The sequence below is a fragment of the Lepidochelys kempii genome, chromosome 14, assembly GCF_965140285.1.
Source record: "Lepidochelys kempii isolate rLepKem1 chromosome 14, rLepKem1.hap1, whole genome shotgun sequence".
NCBI classification, from domain to species: Eukaryota; Metazoa; Chordata; order Testudines; family Cheloniidae; genus Lepidochelys; species Lepidochelys kempii.
The window spans coordinates 20,472,991-20,495,125 of NC_136393.1; positions in this window are offsets into that span (position 1 = coordinate 20,472,991).

Sequence of the window (22,135 nt, forward strand, 5' to 3'; positions counted from 1 at the left end):
ATGTAGGGGGATAAGGACAGGTCAGACTCTGGAGAGAGGTGTGTTCAAACCACTGGGCCCAGAGTCAGGAGCCGGAGACGTGACAAGGAATTGTTTGTTGGACTCTGTTAGCCCAGAAGAGGTGAGACTAACCGTGACCATGCTGCAGTGCTGAGTTATGAGAAGAGGCAGACCATTGATGGGGACACTACAGAGCTGCTCTCCCATGCCTGGCTGCGAGGGGCAGCCCCAGCGGTGAGTCCACTGTTGCACACACCCTGATATAGACAAAGCCATTTTACAAGACACACCCTTCCTCCACTAATGCTAGTGAACCCAAGGCACAGTGCCCCCCCGCCCCACCGTGTTACCATCTGAGTTGGCCTTCCGGCAGCAAGCTGTAAAACTGCCTTTGATCCTCCTTCCTGTCCTGCCCCTATTCCAGACAGAGGGGTAGGGGCAGAGGTCAGGTTGATACAGGGACATTGGGGTGTAACTGTAAATTAGGGGAAATGTGGGGTTTCCTCATTCTGCCAACTACAAACCTTCAAAAATCATGGGTCTGGCTTAAAAAAATCATGTTTTTAAAATAATGAATGTTGGGTTCTTTTCTTTTACCTCCTGGTTCCTGAATGCTCAGGGCACACTTGCTTCACATTTTCAAGCTTTGCTCTGCTAACTGCAGGGCTAGATGCTTCTTTATTTGTATATGAAAGCTGAGGCTTTCATGCAAATCATGCTTCCAGTGATGGGAGCTTTAAGAGAAACACTAAAAATCACAGGAGTCACAATGAAATCATGTGAGTTGGCAACACTGGCTTCTGCATGTGGAGCCTGTGACATGCCCCAGCCAGGACCATGGCAAAGAGGAAGCCACCTTGATTTCTCTAGGGGACCTTGCGCTCAGCACAAAGTAACTCGCCCACGTAGCATAGGGACATGAGTGGTAAAAACCACTACCTATCTCTGGTGGGGTGAGCACCCATAATCCCACAGTCCCCTGCCAATGAAGCACTGACTGCACAGTCTGAGGAACAAACGGTCTGCATATAAAAACCAAGGAAGGAGCTCTGGAAATACAGAGACAGATAGAGGTTGGTTCATGGGATAAACACCACTGAACAGAGAAAGAGTTTCAAAGATGACTCACATCCTGGGTGTGAGATTTATTTCTTAATCCCCTCTGTTGAGGGCCTGGAATCCATAACCTTCCTCTCCTAGGCTGCCAGCCTGAATCTAGTGACTACTTGGTGATCTATGGGGGGAGATGAGTGTCTGGGTCTCTATACTATCCCTATGGGCAAGTGTCCATTTCACAAAGCCAACACTAAATCCTAGTTGACAGGCCAGGGCTGAATGAAACTGGAGTCCTGAACTACCTGCTCTCACAGCGCAAGCAGTGGTCCTTGCAGCTGTAGCTGTGGGCAGAGAGAGAGGCAGTGCAGATGAGACGTGTACTAAATGTTCTCTGCTGCACCTGTTCTTTAGATAGAGGTCTCGGGACCCCCAGACCTAGGGGATCAATCCAGTGCTTGGATTCTTGGTGCAGAAAGGCTGCCCCCCACCTCTCAAACTCCCGTACCAACTGCAGCTCAGCAGAAGCAAGGCTTGGGACTGATGGGGTGATGATGGTGCAAAGGTGGGGAGAATCCTGAAGCAGCACAAAGAAGTGAATTTGATGTGCAGCGGGAATTGGAGAGGTTAAAAAGCAGAGGGGAGAGGGTTTGGGGTGAGTGGAGTGGGTGGGAGGAAACTGGGAGCAGGGGAAATAAAAGAGAAAATGAAATTGGAACAGAGTGAAAATGTGGGGAAGGAAATAGAAGAGAATTTCAAAGGGAAAAGGATCCAAGTGATAAAATCATGGCCCGGTGTATATATAGATCATGGAATGCAGTATAAATAAATGATAAAAGCAAGCTGATAGAAAAGCCTGGCGAGGGAAAAGGAAATCCTACCCCATGCCCCAGGGAAATGACGAGCAGGAGCAGGGAATACAAAGGAGATCCTGACTAATAGGGAAAGAGGGGAGAGTGGAAAAGAGGAATTAGAAGGAAGGTGGTGCCACAAGATGGCACTCTTCTCCCACAACAAAGCTACCATTGCTGCTGTGGGAGCAAGTAAGTTACTGTGTGGATTAAAAATAGATAAATAATCCACCTGAAAGCCTGTCACTGTGGAAGGAATTTGTGTGGAGGGTCAGTGTGTTTGCCTGTGGGGGACAAGGTTCCTATCTGGGTCACATTTCCACATGAAAAGCAGGCCTCTTGCGAGTTATGGGGTAGCACAGCACAGCAGGGAAAAAAGGCAGTAAACTTTGATACCACTGGGGATTCCTGCTCATTAGAGGAACGGGGCCTAGAGAGGAAGTGAATACTGTAGGAGCAGCCGCAGAGCTGTGTGGAAGCTCAGGGCTAGTGTGTCAGGAGGCGGGGCGTGTCCCGAGTGAGGCGCTTCAGCAGAGCTGTGCGGGGGCCCCAGAATGGGACTAGCAGGGGTGCTGCAGGTCAGGACAGAGGAGCACTGGTGGAGCGGCAGAGGGAAGCCCAGAAAAGGAATAGTTTTATTTGTACACTGTTCCCATTGAACAAAAAACGTTAATGTCCCACCAGGAGGTTGCTGCACAATCAGACCAGTGATGGTAATGCTGTACATTTGCAATACTGAAGGGCTTGATGCTGCCACGCAGTCCTGGGAGTCCCTGCAAGACCCCCTGGGGCCAAATGCATCCCTGGAGTCAGTGGAGTCATGCCAAGGCTGAATGTGGCTGATATTGACTGCTGTGAGGGCTACCTCAGCAGGAAGCTTAGGTGCTGTCTCCAGTAATGGAATAAGACAATCAGCTCAAAGTGCCACATGAAAACCAAACTGTTTATCATTTGCTTTGTGCCTCCCTCTCTCTTCAAAGCGTCTAGTTCTTGCTGGCATTTTCTCTGTTGCTGTCAGATTTTTCATTAGCAAAAGAGCTTCATTTTAGCAAAAATAGATTGGGGGTGGGGAGAAATCACGGCACTTCTAATGAGCCCCCCACCTCATCATGCAGCTCCACAGCAAAGCAACAGCTGGGTTGTTCTGCTGTGACTTTACTTCACTCCCTGCCCAGGGAATGCAGAGGCATTTGAGTACTAGGGGTGTGAAAGGTGGAGAGGAAAGAAGGAGGAAGGACGAACAAAGAGAATAAAAGGAGGAGGCAGGGGCAAGAAAAGCAGGAAGAAATGAAGGCTAGATTCTTCTCTTTTGTGTTGGTTGCACAGGGGCTGTCATTGCTGTCAGAGAGAACTGAGGGCATATTCATTAAATGAAACTGTCTCCAGGGCATATTCAGCACCACCTCAGTGACCAGGCAATTTTGCTGCCATGCAGAGGGTCAGAGGCTGAATACCAACTTTCTGGGGTAGCAGGTATGTGGAGTTAACATGCTTCCTCCTTGAGCAATCGAGCATTTTTTGTCACACCCCAGCAGTCCTCTCTGGCTGAACTAGCAGAGTTAGTGGGCACAGAAGGGATCAGCTCTACAGGATCTGGGAGAGTGGACTGGGAATTGCATAGAAACCTTCCTCCCACAGCAACAGAAAAAGGTCTTGAAATGCTCCTGGGAAGGGAAAACCCTTCACAGAAATATCGAGAGAACAGCCTACTAATGTGACTTGATAAAGGCAGCAAGGCTGGGAGCTAGAAGGGAGTGCTTCAAAGTCAGTAATGAAGATAAGCAGGTCTCAGATTTCTGGGGATAACCCAGTTGCCTCTCTTGATGTGGGGGAACATAGTCTATGCATTGCCCAATTTGTCGGGGGATATCATGAAGGCCACTCCTGGAGACCTGATACCAGACTAGATAGACCAATATAAATCTTCATGCTTCAGGTCATAAGCAAACCATTAACTCCCTGGGGTCAGGAAGAAAATTCCCCTGGGCTCGGGTTATTTCATCACTGCCTTAGGCAGGGTTCTTACATCTTCCTCCGAAGAAGCAGGTAGCGGGTACCGTTGGAGACAGAATACTGAACTAGATGGGCCATTGATCCAGTTGGGCAATTCCTACGCAGCTGTCTGACCCAGTGAGGGGAAATCCTACAGTATCTTCGCAGGGCTATTCCACAGCAGGGCTTCCCACAGGGCAACAGAGTCCCTCACTGCATATCTGACAATGGCTGAACACAAAGGCCAGCTGAGCATGAAGGCCATCAGCTGGGGGAGAACAGGCACACTGAGACACTGGGAATGTCCCCTGGCTGCCTTCTAATGCCCCCAGAGGCCTTCTGAGCAGCTGCCAGTTCTCTGAGCCCCAAGCCCTCAGTACCATGATACAATCACTTTAAAGTGTGCTACGACAGGATGCTCCTTTCCCAGCAGGTTTCTTCCTATCTTCTCCCTGCCCTCATATTCAGCCTCTTTAGAACCAAGGGGGGTGCTACCAGAAACCTCCCAGGGGACAAAGACATCAGCTCCTAATTGTACAGCAAGCCTGGCACCTCCCCTCCCTCTGTGGCTAATTGAACCTGTTCTCCTGACAGGCTGCCTGACTGAGGCACACTGGCCCTCCCACCTAGCAGGAGGCCCTATGCTAATTAGCAGCCGGGCTGACAGCTTTCTCCAGTTCAGTGATATCTTTCAACCTGCCACCTGTCACCCAGCCTCCCCCCACTTCCCTTTGCCTTAAGGAATTATTACTGAGCGCAGCTTTCAGAGCATAGATATAAGAAGCCATATGGGGCAGGTGTGTGTGGGGAGGACCCCTGCAAAGATGGCTTTTTCCAGGAGCAGCTGTGTGATAATTTGGCCTTGTCTTTTGTAAAGGGAGCCTGGCAAAGGCCCTCATTTCTGTGGCCAACACCATTTGCTAATGGTTGGGAAGGGCAGCGAGAGTCCCTCCCCCGCCTGCTTTTCAGAATGGATGGACCCGATCCATAGCTGGAGTAAATCTTTGGAGCCCCATTGACATCAGTGCTGACAGATTTACCACACCTAAGGATGTGGCCTGAGAAGCAGAGCAGGAATACCTAGCTGTTATCTAATGCTTTTCATCCCTTGATCTCAAAGGATGTCAGTATCATCCCCATTTTACAGATGGGGAAATAGAGGCACAGAAAGGGGAAGTGACTTGCCCAATGACATCCAGCAGGCAAGGGGCAGAGCCGAAAATAGAACTCAGGGCTCCTGAGTCCCAGTCCAGTGCCTTATCCTCTAGGTCACACTACCTAAAAGAAGGAAGAGTTCTGCTCCTCTTTGGACTGAAAACATCCAGCCTGAGAGCTGACCTGCTAAGTCACCTCACTGAGTAAGAGGAGTGTCAAAACCTAAGGTGGAAAGGCAAGGAAAAGAATAGAAAGCTAGCTGGCTGGGGGAGGGAGGTAGTTGAACACAGACTCCAAGGAATTGCCATGGAGAAAAGACCCTGACTTCAGATCCTTTTTACAACAGGGCAGGTAGAAAAACCAGCATTTAATTTTTATGCAAATTTTTGAACCCTCCCCACCAAAAGCCTTATTTTTTTTTATTTGTCAGAATGTTTCATGCTTTAAAAAAGAGAGAGAGAGAAATGGACGGAAACACAAAATGTTTTGTTTCATTTTGAAGTTAATTTTCTTTTCTTTTTTTTAGAAAAAGGCATAATGAGATCCAGAGGCTGGAAGCGAGATAAATTCAGAGTAGAAATAAGATGCATGTTTTTAACACTGAGGTTAATTAACAATTGGAACAATTTATAAGTGACATGGTAGATTCTCCAACTCTTGAAATCTGTCTCTGTAAAAAAAAAGATGCTCTAGCTCAGGTAAGGTTGCTTGGCCTGTGTGATGAAGGAAGTTGGCCTGGGTGATTGTTGTCAAGCTGTCCTGCAGTGGCTCAAAAGCATGAGTAGCAACCCCAGGGCAGACTGTTAAGAAGCAGGGCACAGACCGGAATTGGCCGCATGTTCTATATTTAGATTTCACCCACCAAGTAACAAGGGTGAATTCAGCAAGCATTATAACAGCTTTACCATGGAGTCACAGACAGTCCCCTTGGTTACTCCCATCTATCTTGGCACCCAGGCAAGCCGGCCTTTGTGATAGATGGTCCCTTACACCACAAATCACAATATTTGGCTTACTCCCAGTCCCAAAGGACCAGTCACTTACCTCAGTCAATTGCTCCTTAGATCTCACTCCAAAGACAATGCTTGTAGCCAATCCTATAATAAACTAACTAAATATGTTTCAACTTGGAAAAGGATATAAGAGAGTTAGTTACAACGTTAAAGCAGATAAACATACCCACACCAATGAGTTAGTCTTAAGTTTCAAAAGGTAATAGAAACTTCTATAGTAAGCAAGCTCTATATGTCCTTTAGGGCTATCCCAGGCTAAGCCCTGGGGATCGCTGGTTTAGTAATTCTTGCCCCCCTCAGAGTCCAAGCAGCATAAAAGATACAGATTCTCCTTCTGCTTCAAGTTGCAAGTTCAGCTCTTGGGAGGAATTCAGTTGCACATCGCCTCTTCGGGGTGGGGGGCACAATCTACAAACCCGTTCATCTTCTGAAGTTCCACGGTGGTTCATCTGGTGTTGCTGTGATTTATAGTTACAGAAGCAAACACTTAAATATTACCTTATAACACGGGATACAGGTATTATAAGTGAGATTAATGGAGGCAGCAACTTACAAGCATTTCATGAAGTCTAAACACAAAACACATTTTTCTAACTCTAATGCCTGTTCTAAGAATATTAACACACAGGTGAGTCAGACTGGTTCCAGCTCTGTATTTGTCAGTGTTCAGTTGACACCTAGGGGTTTTGGCGAGAGCTGGCACCTGGTTTGTCAGCATCACAATCATAATTGTCCCTTCTGACCTTAAAATCTATGAATCCTCAGAATTTGATTGACTGACTGATATTTCTGTGGTGTTCATCACAATAGTATCTCAGAACTATTCACTCCTAGCATAGCTATTGCAAAGGGCCTGTAAATTCCATCCAGGGATTGACCCCAGCACAGGATTCCCAGTTCAGGGGGCAGTCCAGCATAGGAGAGGGCATGGTCAAAGCATTTCATTACCCCAGCTGTTCCTTGAGTGCCATAAAACCTACAGGAGCCACGGAAGGGCAGAACCAGCACTGGGGATTGAACTGGTCTCCCATAACTTTAGAATTAGGAAGTTGCAAACTGCCTCCTCCCTGGCCCTGGATGAACATCATTAGTTTTAACCCTGTTTGGGCTCAGCCTCTCCATCAGAGAAACAGAATTTCAGTTAGTTGATGATGGAATGAAGGTTCCACTCAGACGCTGAGAAGAATGTGTGATAACTGAGGTGGAGCAAACCCTTCCCTACTACTTCAATGAAAAGTGCTATTGCAGCGAGAGGCCCAAGTGCAGTTAGGCCAGAACTTGGGTTCAAACCTAGACCTGAATCTAGGATTTATGGGCTCGGTCGTGTCCCCACTTTATCCCAGGGTGCAGTCCCACTGTGCTCAATGGAGCTGTGTTTCTATAATGGAATCTTGACTCTGAACATCTCTGACTCTGTGAAGTCAAATCACACCCTAGACTGGAGCTGAATGTCTTGGCTGGGGGCTTATCTCTAATTTCTGCTCAGCTGCCTGTGCACAGAAATCTCTTTATTCCCAGAATGCAAGGGCAGTGTATCCCTGCTATGTGTTCACAAAAAAACATTCTGGGTATCGCCATGCAAATGAGCCTATCAATGTGGCAGATTGTAATTGTTTAAAGTTAAATTATAAAACAAACCACCTCAGTTTCACTGCACATCCCCTGCAAATACCACACTACTGAACTGAGAGGGGAAGCATTTTCAGCTAAACTCCTAAGGCCTGGAGAGAATACCAGGGAATTCAGCTTGTGCAGTGATTTCAGCCACCTAAACAAGTTTTGGAGGTAATATAAGACTATTTGGACCTTGCATTTTTAATTAAGTCTTTTAATTATCCCAGTGTATTTTATTAGCTTTTATGAAGACAGCTGCTTTTTAATGCTGTATAAGCCAAATCTCTGCTCTGAAGCACAACTTGGCCAAATCAGGATTTTGGTCCCCAACAGCCTTCATCAGTGGTTCACTCGGTAATTTAATTTAAACTGTAATTTACCATCCCAGCTTGATTGAAACACGCTCGGCTGGAGTGTTTGTGCTATTATATGATGGACTGGGGCAATGTTCCAGTTACAGGATGATGAGCTTGTTGCTGAAGGTAGGGACAAACACCAGGCAGTCCTTGACAGGCCAGCAATGTCCCCCCTCCCTGCTCCTCCTCTTCCCCCTTTTTTCTTTTATTGATTTGTATTTGTTCACTAGCGTTGGGTCTAACCCACACTCCTGGGTGTAGAGTCCCTTGAACCTTGGGTGAATCCAAACCCACATACAAATCCAAAGGTCACAGCTGCTGCATCTCTCTGTAGTGGGAATTATAGCCCTCTCCAGTGCTGGAATTACTGGGTGGAATGTTATGCGCTCTATTAGGCAGGAGGTCCAAGCAGATTCTGTGCTGTACAGGTTCTTGTACCATCCTCGTTACTATAATATCTGAACGATGTGGTGACAATGGTCCCAGTCAGCTTTAGAATCTGGGTCTTGTGTTTCTATGCTCCGTTAACCACAGTACCTGATCACTTCACACGCTTTAGTGTATTTATCCACACCACACCCCAGTGAGGTAGGGCATGGGAAACCCAGGCTCCAAGACCCAGATCCACAAAGGTATTTAGGAAATCAATGGAAGTTAGGAACCTAAGTCCCTTTGTGGATCTGGGCCAGAGACTTTGGGCATGTCTATTACGCAATTAAAAGCCTGTGGCTGACCCATGCCAGTTGACTTAGGCTTGCAGGGCTCAGGCTAAGGGACTGTTCAATTGCCCGAGCTGCAGACTGAGCTCTGGGACCCTCCCACCTCACAGGGTCCTATTCACTACTAAATGCAAGGTGGAACAGATTGTTTAGCATCAGTAGGTTCTGAAGGTCTTGTGCAGATTTCTTTTGAGGAAGAGGGCTGAGAGGTCAGATGTGGAATGATCGCTTTGTGAAAAGTGTTCACCCACAGGTGACAGGGTGTTTTGGCCTTTGATCATATTTCTGTGCAAGTTCATTTGAGAGTGTAGTGATTGTCTGGTTTCACCCCCATAGTTGTTGTTGGGGCATTTAGTGACTGGATAAGGTACACCCCATGTAGTGATAGGTGTGTGTAGGACCTGTGGATCTTGAAAGGTGTGGTGTGGGGGGTGTTGATCATTGTAGTATTGGAGATATGTCTGCATGTTGTGCATCTGTTGTTCTGGCAGGGTCTGGTGCCTCTTTGAGTTGGTGTGTCCTGGTTCGGGGGGCACTTGCTTCTGATGATGAGCTGGGTGAGGTTGGGGGGTTGTTTGAAGGCCGGAAGACGGGGGTCAGGAAAGATTTCTTTCAGGATGTGGTCCCCTTTGAGAATGGGTTGTAATTATTTGATGCCCCATGTGGGTTCCAGTGTGGGGTGACAGGTGACAACTAGGGCTGTGTGGTTAGAGGAGTCCTCCCCCCCACCCTTATTGAAGCAGGCTCTCTTGTGGTTTTGAGGTCACACAGGTAGGCTGTGGTGGAGTGTTAAGTTGAAATGAGATCTCCTAAGTCTCAGACTAGTTCACTAACTACCGGCCTGTCCTTTCAAACAGGCTAAGCTGAACCCCTGGATCTGCACACCGCCGAATGCCTTTGAGGGGGTCATAATTCCACTCTAGGGCTAGAATCAAACTTGGCTGCTTTAGACCTGTGATGGGTTGTGCCCCACATCAGCCCTGAGAGGTTTAACAAGGACCTGGGAGGCCAGTTATGTCACCTGGCATCACCTGAGATAAGGCGGGCCAAGGTTAATTGAGAATTAAGTCCAGCTGGGGGTGGGTTGGGACAGCTCTATAAAACCAGGAAGCTGCAAGCAGAAAGGAGCTGTGGGGGAAGGAGTCTGCTGTTATTTCCTGGGAAGATTATCAAAGGCATGGAATACAAGCTATATGAGCAAAGACTGAAGGAACCAGGTATGTTTAGTTAGGAAAAGAGGAGATTGAGGGAGGACATCATAGCAGTCTTCAAATACTTGAAAGGCTGCCATAAAAAAAATGGAGAAAAGTTGTTCTCTCTTGCCACAGAGGGCAGGACAAGAGGAAAGGGGCTCAAATTAGAGCAAAACTGATGTAGATTAAATCTCAGGAAAAACTTCCTACGTGAAAGAACAGTAGGACAATGGAACAGATTGCCTCGGGGGGTTGTGGAAACTCCTTCTGTGACGTTCCCCTCTGTTATCTGGACTGGTGATCTATGCCACTCCAATCCTTGACTCTGGGAGCCAGCCTTACCCTGCTCTGCTGTGAGAACCCCCACTCCTGGGCTGTTCATGCACAGCCTCTAGCATGTAAGCTGCTCTTTGTGCAACCAAATGACACTAGCCAATATCTCTGGTCCCAGACACAACCCTAGGAATCTCCGTCTTGCAGTGTTCAGTTATGCCCGCTAAACTGCAAGCTTATATGAGTTTGTCAATTTTCCAAAGAAATGGATATGCACCAGGCTTGTTATCCCAAGGGGAGTCTCTGGCATGCTTCAAACCAGACACATTGCATCAGGTAAAATAAACACACAGATTTATTAACTACCAAGATAGATTTGACGTGATATTCAGTGATAGGCAAAAAGTCAGAGTGCTTATCAAAATAAAATATAAGCATGCAGTCTAAACTGTCAACCCTTTTAGACTGGGCAACATCTAGATTAAGCAGTTTTTCTCACCCCACTAGATAGTGCAGTCTTTAATATACAGTTTGTTCCTTAAACCTGGGCCAATCTCCTCTGTTGGAGTCTTGTCGTCTTTTCACTGTCTTAGTTACTTGCAGCGAAGGTGAGGGCAGGAGAAGGGCCTGGTATGTGTCCACTCTGTCTGTTTTATACCCTAAGTCCATGTGCTTGGGGAGCACAAGTCCAGACATGTCTGGGGGGCATTGCTGAGTCTCTCCAAGCAAGGTTGAGCAATTCCTCTGGTGAGACCTCATGCAGGTGAGTCATTGCATCGTAGCTCCCTTGCTGGACAATGGCTGTTGATGGGTTGTTTGACACCCCGTGTAGGTGTTGGTTACTTTCCTTGCTATTGCCTCTGGGGAGCTAATATCTGGCTGATTCTCCAATTTACAGCATGTTTTAGTTACTACCATACAACACAATTCTCGTAACTTCATATGCAGTACGCTCCCCCAAGATATAGAATGTCACACCTTCACTGGAGGGTTACAAAAGGAGGCTGCATAGCCATCTATCTCAGATAGTTTAGACCCAACAAATCCTGCATCTTGGCAGGGCGTTAGACTAGATGATCCTTGTGGTCCCTTCTAACCCTACAATTCTATGAAAACTAAACACCACCCCTGGTGCCTCCAAGAGGCATTACTTCCCCATTCGCAAGCACTGAGCCTGTGTATAACAACGTAAAACTTTTATTAAAAGGGAGAGGAAACTCTGCATTAATTTGGGAAAACACGGCAGCAACAATTCAAAAGTATGCAAACCACAAGTAAGTACCTGCCCCACAGCATCTTGGGCAGTAGTTCTTTGCCTCAGTGTCCCTCCTTTCGGTGTGAAATCTGATGGACAAATGTCCCTTTAACACATCGCTCCCTTTTTCCTGTGCTACATCCCCCTCCCTGTTGGCTGTCCGAGGCCAGCAAAGTCCCATAATTCAGGGATGTGTTCATATGGGCTCACTTCCCACCCCCGTTAAGCAAAGCTTCTGAAGCTGCTGCTCACGGCTATCACAGTTGTCTCTGCCTATGCTAGCCACTCGCTGACACCTCTGCCTCTAGCTGCAATGCTGCGTTCTGAGGCTCCACAACTTAGCCCAGTTCTTAATGGTTATAGCTCTTAGTGGTTTCACTGGGTAGCATGGAACCTCACTGCTACTGCATCCTCTGGGTTTTCTTTCACCTTAACGCTGTCCTCACACCAGGTCTAAGGTTCAGCCCCCTGGACCTGCTCATCACTGATTTCAGCTCTAGTGATCACTGAGTAGAAACAAGGACTCTCAACTAAGTCCAATTGGTTCTTTGAACACTGGAGGGGGAGGCTGAAATGGTACACAGGATGCTTTAAACAGATGTTCATAGGTGTGGATGCTATCTCCACCCCCTCTGACTTTCACTTGGATTTGGCATTACTACTCCTGCTTAGTGAGGTTATATTTAGGCCTTCCCCCCAATTAGGGCATATCAAGTACAGTTCTGCTGCCCATTAGTCATTAACCTTGTGTTTCAGAGTGAATTTAAAGTGAATTTAGCCTCAAACAATCAAAATAGGGTTACTGGCTAAGTAGATAGAGGGAAGCAGTAGATGTGACATCTTGATTTTTAGCAAGGCTTTTGGCAGTCCTGCATGACACTCTCATAAGCAAACTAGGGAAACGTGGTCTAGATGAAATTGCTATAAGGTGGGTTGGAAGATTGTACTCAAAGAGTTCTTAATGGTTTGTTGTCAAACTGGGATGATGAATGTAGTGCGATTACACGGGGTCAGTCCTGGCTCCAGTACTGTTCAATATTTTCATTAATGATTTGGATAAGGGACACAATATGCTTATGAAATTTGTGGATGACACTAAGGTGCGAGGGGTTGCAAGCACGTCGGAGGACGGGATTAGAATTCAAAACAACCTTCATTGGAGAATTGGTCTGAAATCAGCAAGATGAAATTCAATAAAGGCAAGTGCTAAGTACTTCACTTCGGAAGGAAAAATCAAACACACAGCTACAAAATGGAGAATAGCTGGCTAGGCGGTAGTACTGCTGAAAAGGATTTGGGGGTTATAGTGGATCGCAATTGGAATGTGTCAATAATGTGATGCAGTTGTGAAAAAGGCTATTATTAATCTTGCATGTAGTAACAGGAGTGTTGCATGTAACACATGGGAGATAATTGTCCTGGTCTACTCAGCACTGGTGCGGCCTCAGCTGGAGTACTGCATCCCGTTCTGGGCACCATGCTGCAGGAAAGATGTGGACAAACTGGAGAGAGTCCAGAGGAGAGTAACGCAAACGATAAAAGGTTTAGAAAACCTGCCTTATGGGGAAGATAAAAACACCTGGGCTTGGTTAGTCTTGAGAAAAGAAGATTGAGGTGGGACCTGATAACAATCTTCAGGTATGTTAAGGGCTGTTATAAAGAGGACAGTGATCAATCGTTCTCCATGTCTAATGAAGGTAAGACAAAAAGTAATGGGCTTAATCTGCAGCAAGGAAGATTTCTGTTAGATGTTAGGAAAAACTTTCTAACTCGAAGGGTAGTTAAGCTCTCAAATAGGCTTCCATGGTTTCTATGATTCTACAAAGATTGATCCCTTTGGCAAAGCAGATCTATCTGCAGATTACTTAGGCAAAGTAGGGGTGTCTATGCAAATACAGTCTGCTCCTGAGGTCTTTTCCCCCAGTTCATCAGTGGATGGCAGGGGAGAGCTTATTCAGACCCTGGTTCACAGTGAAATGAATTGAATGCCTTCAGTGGGATTAAAGAGACAAGGTGGGTGAGGTACTATCTGTTGGACCAACTTGTGCTGGTGGGAGAGACAAGGGGCATTACTCCAGGTTTATGCTGCGGTGGGTGGCCGCACCATTTTTCTCCAGGTGACATGCTGATTTCAGACAGAAGGGTTCAAGTGCTCTGCTGCTCACCCAGAGTGCACTGAAAACCAGTGAGCATGAAGCCTGTTTCTTGCACTTCCTAGAGGGAGGAGTTTTACCTAGCTCTGAAATAGCCATCTGCACCCACAAGTGCTGGGAAATGGAGTTTTCCTATGCATGGGCCCACCACAAGCAGGTTACAAGGTACTTCATCCTACAACAAATGGCAAGGTATGTGGGGAGCACGGGACCATTCCTTTTCATGTGAAGACAGAGCAGAGGGGACTCCTTTGGCCAGTGAATATCGCATTAAGCTCTTTTGCTTTTATGCCTTTGTAACCCTTCTGCCCGTCAGAGTTGGCAGCAACAAGGGCCGGGTTCAATATCTAGGGGTTCCATTCCAATAACACAATGCAAACCGGCTCGAGCCCCCACCCAGTGACCTGGGACAAATATATACCACCCCCGCTGGGCGCCTCCAAGAGGCAATACTTCCCCTCTCGCAAGCACATAGTCTGAGTGTAGCAAAAGTCTTTTAATAACAGAGAGAAACAATGTGGCATTATGTTGGGGAAACACCACCAACAGGATTCATAACACAACCCATGAGCAAAAACAACCCCACCCCAGGCAAATTGGGGCATGCCCTTTTCCCTTTGGTTCTTGAGTCCAGCAACCCCAAATCACCCAAAGTCCCAAAAGTCCAATGCCCCAAAAGTCTCTGTCCCTGGTCAGGGCAGCCCCAGAGTTCGAAAGTTTATCGGCGGAGCTTTACCTCCCAACCTGGGTGGAAATGGGACGGGGGTAAGAGGCACCTTACGTGATCTGAAGCTGACCGCCCCATAGCTCCATAGCGGCGCTCCGTCAGCCGCCCCACGAACTCCTTCGCTCAGCTGCGCTCCGCTCCGTCAGCCGCCCCACGAACTCCTTCGCTCAGCTGCCCCACGAACTCAGCTCCACGGCCCACAAGCAGCTCCTGCCATCCACACACTGCTCCGCGTCGAACTGCTTCACCAGCCGTCCCGCAAACTGCTCCACAATATATCTTCAGGCTCCCCCACTACTTAACACAACACTCAGTGATTTCAGCTCTTAGGTGAATTCAGCTTATAGTAGGGGAGCCCCAGTGCTGGTGCACTGTCAGCCCAAAGTGAGCTCAGCAGCCTATAACTAGACTTCTAATGAAATCAAAATTAGCTCTGATATTCCACAGTGGAGAGAGGAGGAAGTGCAATCAGCATGTAAGGCCCTCACCAAGGGGCCCATGCCACCAAGTACTACTACTTGTCCCCAGCCTCTCTCCATTCACACAGTTTTGGAACCCATGACCCTTGCCTAGCGAGTGCTACTTAGTTGATGGTGAATCCCTCCATCATAACAAAAGGCCACGTACAGTTCCAAGCACAGTTCCCATAATCAGGGTAATAACAATTTATTCTTCCTGCCCCAATAACAGAGACACTGGGGATCCCACAGCAGCCAAAGTGACCATTTGGGCAGCTATGGTCTCATTCTAGGCGTGGTGGGTGTGCCTATGCAAATGAGATCGGCCCCTGAAGTTCTTTTCCACAACTTGCCACACCTCACCACCAGATGTCAGGGTGGAGCTCATCCTGACACTGCTTACACCTTCATCCTCGAGTCCAGTTTTCTCTCCCTTAACACAGACACAGTCCGATGATCTCATTTCAGCCCCTAAGGCTGTCGGCCTCATCAGGAAAGCACAATACATGATTTGGCTTGATTTCATTCCACCTGCCTAGGCCAGGCCTCATGCTAACCCAGAGACTCAATCGTCCCTGGGGATGCTGATCCTTCTGGGTCAGGGCTGAGGGGCACTGGTGTACTGAGTGCTCAGCCAGGCCCGCTCTTGACCTGGCAGGTGATAAATGGGGGGCCGTGGGTTCTTGTCGCTGCTGGTCTGTCCACCTGATGCTGTGTGATTGTGAGAGGGAGGAAGTGATTGAAGGGAAAAATGAGAAAACGAATGAACCTGAAAACACATCTGAGGAGAAGATCGAAGCGGGGCTGGAAGGGAGCAGGACAGTCATCACTTCATAAACAGCAGACCGCGCGAGCCTCTTGCATCACAGGTTGAGATTTTAGAGTAGAACAAGCAATGGAGACATGCGCCTACCAAAACCCCCTGAAGGGCCAAGGCAGCCAGACGAGACAGAGTGACTTTCACAAGAGGGTTTTCAGAAGGTTACAAAACCTAAAGGGCAGATTCTTACCTGGCACCATGACACCCGCTGACTTCAGTGGAACTAGGCAGTGTTACGCTTGTGGAGGAGCTGGCTTAAAATCCATCTCCTCCCTTCCCCCAGTGTTAAAGTAAAAGTCCCTTCAGAATTACCTGGTGGTCAGTGTGCTATTCTCAAGATAGGTTTTCTTCTTCTCTTTACAGTCAAGACGGCATTGAGGGATCCAGAGATACTGGCTAACCAGTCCCTTTTAAAATCACAAGCCAAGTGGTGTTCTTACAATAGTGAAAATCTGTGTAACAGTGCTGGCTTTGTTGGAGTTGCTCCTGGCTTATGCCAGGGAGAACTAGAGGAGAATCAGGCCACATGGTATAATGAGGCTTAAACATTGCTTAAAAAGCTGTCTGTGGCCCTGATCCTCTCCTGCACTGAGATCTGCTTGGTTACAGCTCTTTCATTCTTTGCTCAGCCCCACTGCAATTTAGAGCAGCTCAGGGCTGCTTTAACTAGGGTGACCAGATATCCTGATTTTTATAGGGACGTCCCAATATTTGGAGCTTTGTCTTTGTCGCCAATTACCTGCCCATCCCTGTCCCGATTTTTCGCACTTGCTGTCTGGTCACCCTACCTTTAACCTGTGCCAGCTGGAAATTACCCTATCTCTGGGTCCTCCTCCTTGCACCCAGTGTGCCCCCTGCAATGCAGGGAAGGGAGTGTAGGAGCCAGCTATGCCTGCTCAGGACTGCCAGCTTTCAGTTTCCTTTGACTAGGTGCTAACACCATTTTTTTGATGTGCCAATGGGGCACCAAACCATGTCTGTGCACTGTTTGACTAGGATGCCTTCCTACTTGATCTCTGTAGATTAGGATGCCCCGAGTGCATTGCATGCCCCCTGTGCGCACTCTATCCCACTGAAGCACTATGGGAAAACTGTCCAAATTTTCCCAGAATGCACTGCTGCAATCATGGTTAGGCAATGCAATAGGTGCAGACAAACAGATACAGTTGACAAAGGATTGTGTTGTACAGAAAAAAGAATGCTGTGTTTGCTGCAGCTGGCCAGGCTAGCATTTGCTGCAGTTTCACAAGGGAAATGAAAATGACAGGATCTATCCTAATGATTCAAGGCATAAGATGATTACCAGTAGCAGTCAGGAAGGAATCTCCTCCAGGCTAATATAGAATAATGTACCTAGGTGCCTTGGCAGGGGGGTTATATCTTACTTTGCATCTTATAGAGATGGCCAAAGTTGCAATCCCAGACCAGATGGAACATTGATTCATTTTAAGGAGGGATTTGTGGCTTGTCAGTGTTGAGAAGAAGAATGGTCTTGTAGCCACAGCCCTTAGGAGAGGTGGGATCAATTCCTGGCTCTGTCACCGGTTTCTCATGTAACCTTGGGGAAATCACTTCAACCCTTTCCGGCTCAGTTCCCCATTTGTAAAATGGGGATGGCCCTTCCTTTCTTTGTTCAGACTGTAAACTCTTTGGGACAAGCACTATTTCATACAATGTGTATGCGCACACACCGAACACGATGGGGCTTTGATCTCCCTTGGGGCCTGTAGATACAGCTAATTAATAATAATCTTATAGACAGATAGCCAGAGGTGTGGAGCAGTGTGTGGCAGTGATTTTTTTTTTTTTTTGGGCCATCTGGATTAGATGATGGGGTACAACTTTGTCTCTGTTTTACAGAACTAGGGAGGTATCACAGAAGCCACACTGATTCATCTAAGGAAATGATTGTGCTGTATTCTGCAAACACTGCTGTTAGTGTCTGATAGAAACAGAAGGGTGAAAACACATGCCACCCCATATGTGGGCATCTTAAAAGCAGCCAGTGTTGTGCTTGAGAGGGAAACATGCTTTGAATAGTGCACTGCAGCAGATAAATAGTAACCAAGATTTACCCTGCCATCCAGGTTTCTAGTGAGCAATGCAAGACAGGCAGACTGAGCACTTACTATATGCCAGGCTGAAAAATGGAGATGAGAAGGAACAACATTAGATATACAGCTTGGGTGGGGTGGAGGAGGTGGAAACTGGTGACTTAATTCCTGCACAGCATCAGCAGTTTAGGGCAGACAGCTCTGCCTCTGCATCTCAGAGCCCCTTATGTCCACATGCCTGTTGGGTTTAAGGAACCATAGAATCATAGAATATCAGGGTTGGAAGGGACCCCAGAAGGTCATCTAGTCCAACCCCCTGCTCAAAGCAGGACCAATTCCCAGTTAAATCATCCCAGCCAGGGCTTTGTCAAGCCTGACCTTAAAAACCTCCAAGGAAGGAGATTCTACCACCTCCCTAGGTAACGCATTCCAGTGTTTCACCACCCTCTTAGTGAAAAAGTTTTTCCTAATATCCAATCTAAACCTCCCCCACTGCAACTTGAGACCATTACTCCTCGTTCTGTCATCTGCTACCATTGAGAACAGTCTAGAGCCATCCTCTTTGGAACCCCCTTTCAGGTAGTTGAAAGCAGCTATCAAATCCCCCCTCATTCTTCTCTTCTGCAGGCTAAACAATCCCAGCTCCCTCAGCCTCTCCTCATAACTCATGTGTTCCAGTCCCCTAATCATTTTTGTTGCCCTTCGCTGGACTCTCTCCAATTTATCCACATCCTTCTTGAAGTGTGGGGCCCAAAACTGGACACAGTACTCCAGATGAGGCCTCACCAATGTCGAATAGAGGGGAACGATCACGTCCCTCGATCTGCTCGCTATGCCCCTACTTATACATCCCAAAATGCCATTGGCCTTCTTGGCAACAAGGGCACACTGCTGACTCATATCCAGCTTCTCGTCCACTGTCACCCCTAGGTCGTTTTCCGCAGAACTGCTGCCTAGCCATTCGGTCCCTAGTCTGTAGCTGTGCATTGGGTTCTTCCGTCCTAAGTGCAGGACCCTGCACTTATCCTTATTGAACCTCATCAGATTCCTTTTGGCCCAATCTTCCAATTGGTCTAGGTCCTTCTGTATCCTATCCCTCCCCTCCAGCGTATCTACCACTCCTCCCAGTTTAGTATCATCCGCAAATTTGCTGAGAGTGCAATCCACACCATCCTCCAGATCATTTATGAAGATATTGAATAAAACCGGCCCCAGGACCGACCCTTGGGGCACTCCACTTGATACCGGCTGCCAACTAGACATGGAGCCATTGATCACTACCCGTTGAGCCCGACAATCTAGCCAGCTTTCTACCCACCTTATGGTGCATTCATCCAGTCCATACTTCCTTAACTTGCTGACAAGAATATTATGGGAGATGGTGTCAAAAGCTTTGCTAAAGTCAAGAAACAATACATCCACTGCTTTCCCTTCATCCACAGAACCAGTAATCTCATCATAAAAGGCGATTAGATTAGTCAGGCATGACCTTCCTTTGGTGAATCCATGCTGGCTGTTCCTGATCACTTTCCTCTCATGCAAGTGCTTCAGGATTGATTCTTTGAGGACCTGCTCCATGATTTTTCCAGGGACTGAGGTGAGGCTGACTGGCCTGTAGTTCCCAGGATCTTCCTTCTTCCCTTTTTTTTAAAGATTGGCACTACATTAGCCTTTTTCCAGTCATCCGGGACTTCCCCGGTTCGCCACGAGTTTTCAAAGATAATGGCCAGTGGCTCTGCAATCACAGCCGCCAATTCCTTCAGCACTCTCGGATGCAACTCGTCCGGCCCCATGGACTTGTGCACGTCCAGCTTTTCTAAATAGTCCCTAACCGCCTCTATCTCCACAGAGGGCTGGCCATCTCTTCCGCATTTTGTGATGCCCAGCGCAGCAGTCTGGGAGCTGACCTTGTTAGTGAAAACAGAGGCAAAAAAGCATTGAGTACATTAGCTTTTTCCACATCTTCTGTCACTAGGTTGCCTCCCTCATTCAGTAAGGGGCCCACACATTCCTTGGCTTTCTTCTTGTTGCCAACATACCTGAAGAAACCCTTCTTGTTACTCTTGACATCTCTGGCTAGCTGCAGCTCCAGGTGCGATTTGGCCCTCCTGATATCATTCCTACATGCCCGAGCAATATTTTTATACTCTTCCCTGGTCATATGTCCAACCTTCCACTTCTTGTAAGCTTCTTTTTTATGTTTAAGATCCGCTAGGATTTCACCATTAAGCCAAGCTGGTCGCCTGCCATATTTACTATTCTTTCGACTCATCGGGATGGTTTGTCCCTGTAACCTCAACAGGGATTCCTTGAAATACAGCCAGCTCTCCTGGACTCCTTTCCCCTTCAAGTTAGTCCCCCAGGGGATCCTGGCCATCCGTTCCCTGAGGGAGTCGAAGTCTGCTTTCCTGAAGTCCAGGGTCCGTATCCTGCTGCTTACCTTTCTTCCCTGCGTCAGGATCCTGAACTCAACCAACTCATGGCCATGATGATCTTGACCAAAGCTGTGACAATCCTTGAAGAAACAGGACTGTGTTAAGCACTGTACAGAATGGACAGAAGAATGTCAGTTCAGTCAGGGTGGCACTGGGGCTTCGTGGGCCTCAGGAGCTGATTCTTAGTGCAGTGGGCTGGGACTCAGAAGATGGGGGTTCTATTCCTAGCTCTGCCACTAGCTTATTGAGTGACCTTGGGCAAGTCACTGCCCTACTCTGTGCCTCAGTTCCCCATCTGTAAAACAGGGGTTTTAATTATCCTGACCTCCTTTGTAAAGTGCTTTGAGATGTACCGATGAAAAATGGTATACATGAATGAGGTATTAATATTTGCAGCAAAAAATGCCCAAATTCTTTTTCCAGTTCCCCTTGAAATACATTTATATAATGAGGAGAGAGACGCTGAAAACCACCCGATAGGTCTGATCCAGGGTCACCGGGGTTCTCCCGTTGACTGCAATACAGGCTGTCAGTAGACAGAAGAAGCCCACAACTTTCCTGGGGTCCTATGGGTGTTATGGGCTACAGCAGAATTTCCCAGTGGCTGTGCTGTCCCAGAACGATAGCCCAACAAACCCAGCACAGGGCAACAATCATTGGGGGGGGAGGGTAGGAGGTGGGGAAAAGGGGAGGCTGGACCTCTTTATGTGCTCCACAGCCTGAGAGGAAGAAGTCAGTGCAGAGCGCCATGGCTCACTGCATTTCCAGGCTTGCTATCATGAACTGACCTTCACTGAATATGGACCCTATTGTTCCCCACAGGCTCATGTGCAGAGGAGACCCCCCAGTACACTAATCTCCCTCTGCCTGGGTGTAAGTGGGGAACAGCTACCTCCCCAAAACATGTCTCATCCTCCCAATGACCCTACAGAGAGTACTCCTGAAAATTCAGACTGTGGGCAGCTGCAGAGGTCCCTCTGTGCAGGGAAACCACCCTTAAGGGACGGTTCCTTCCCAGGCATGGCGGCAAGTCCCAGGCAGCACACCTGCTATGGTGCTGCACTGGGCTGGGAGCACAGCTGGTGCAGAGCATGAGCCCTTTAAGCAATCCTCCCCTGGGAAGGGGAGTAAATTTTATTATTCAGATGAGGAATTGGAGGTAGAGAGAGGTTACTGCTATAGACAGAGTCGGCACCCACACTAGGATTAGAACTCATCAGTTGCTGTTGCTACAGCTTGTGCTTGGACCACTAGACCACACTGCTCTGCCAAGCTCAATAATACAGGGAGTAATGTATGGTACAAATTGCTGTCAGGGGATGTGGCACTGGGAGGTGGGGGAAGTCTGTGCCTTTAAGGGATGAGCTTCCCAGATCTCAGGTGGGGCTATGAAGGTCTTGCTATTATGCACAGTCATTTGGAATCAGACACAGAATAAAGCAGCTCTCTTGCAAGCGCTGACTGATCCCTAAACACCACAGGAGACCTAACCAGGCTTCAGTTACAGAGTTTTAGGGAACTAGAGGTCAGGTAGTTGGGTACTGTACTGCATGTGTTAAGGCTGGCCACAGAAAGAAATAGCCACTTAAGATTTTTCAGAGCCAAGTTCAGCTAAGCGCACACAGCAGTACAAATATCAGACACAGAAACTATAGTTAGCTTTAGAGCTAATTTAAAAAACAAAAACCAAAAAAGTTGTCAAAAAGGTCAACATTTTGAATGTTTTCACATGGCACTGATCCATTTCACAATTTCTCACCAACTTTATTTTGGATTTTTTTTTCCAGTGGAAAATGTTATTGAAGTAGCAAATCAATATTTTTGGAGAAGTATGTCAATAACTCTTTCCATAATATCTTCAACAAAAATGTAAACAACAAATTTTTAAAAGCACCAAATTTTTCATGGAAAAATGAACCGTTTTGACAAAATCCACAATATTTTGGGGGAAAAATTCTTTTACCTTTTTTTGACACACACAAAACAAACCCCCAAAAAAGCTTTATATTCAAGC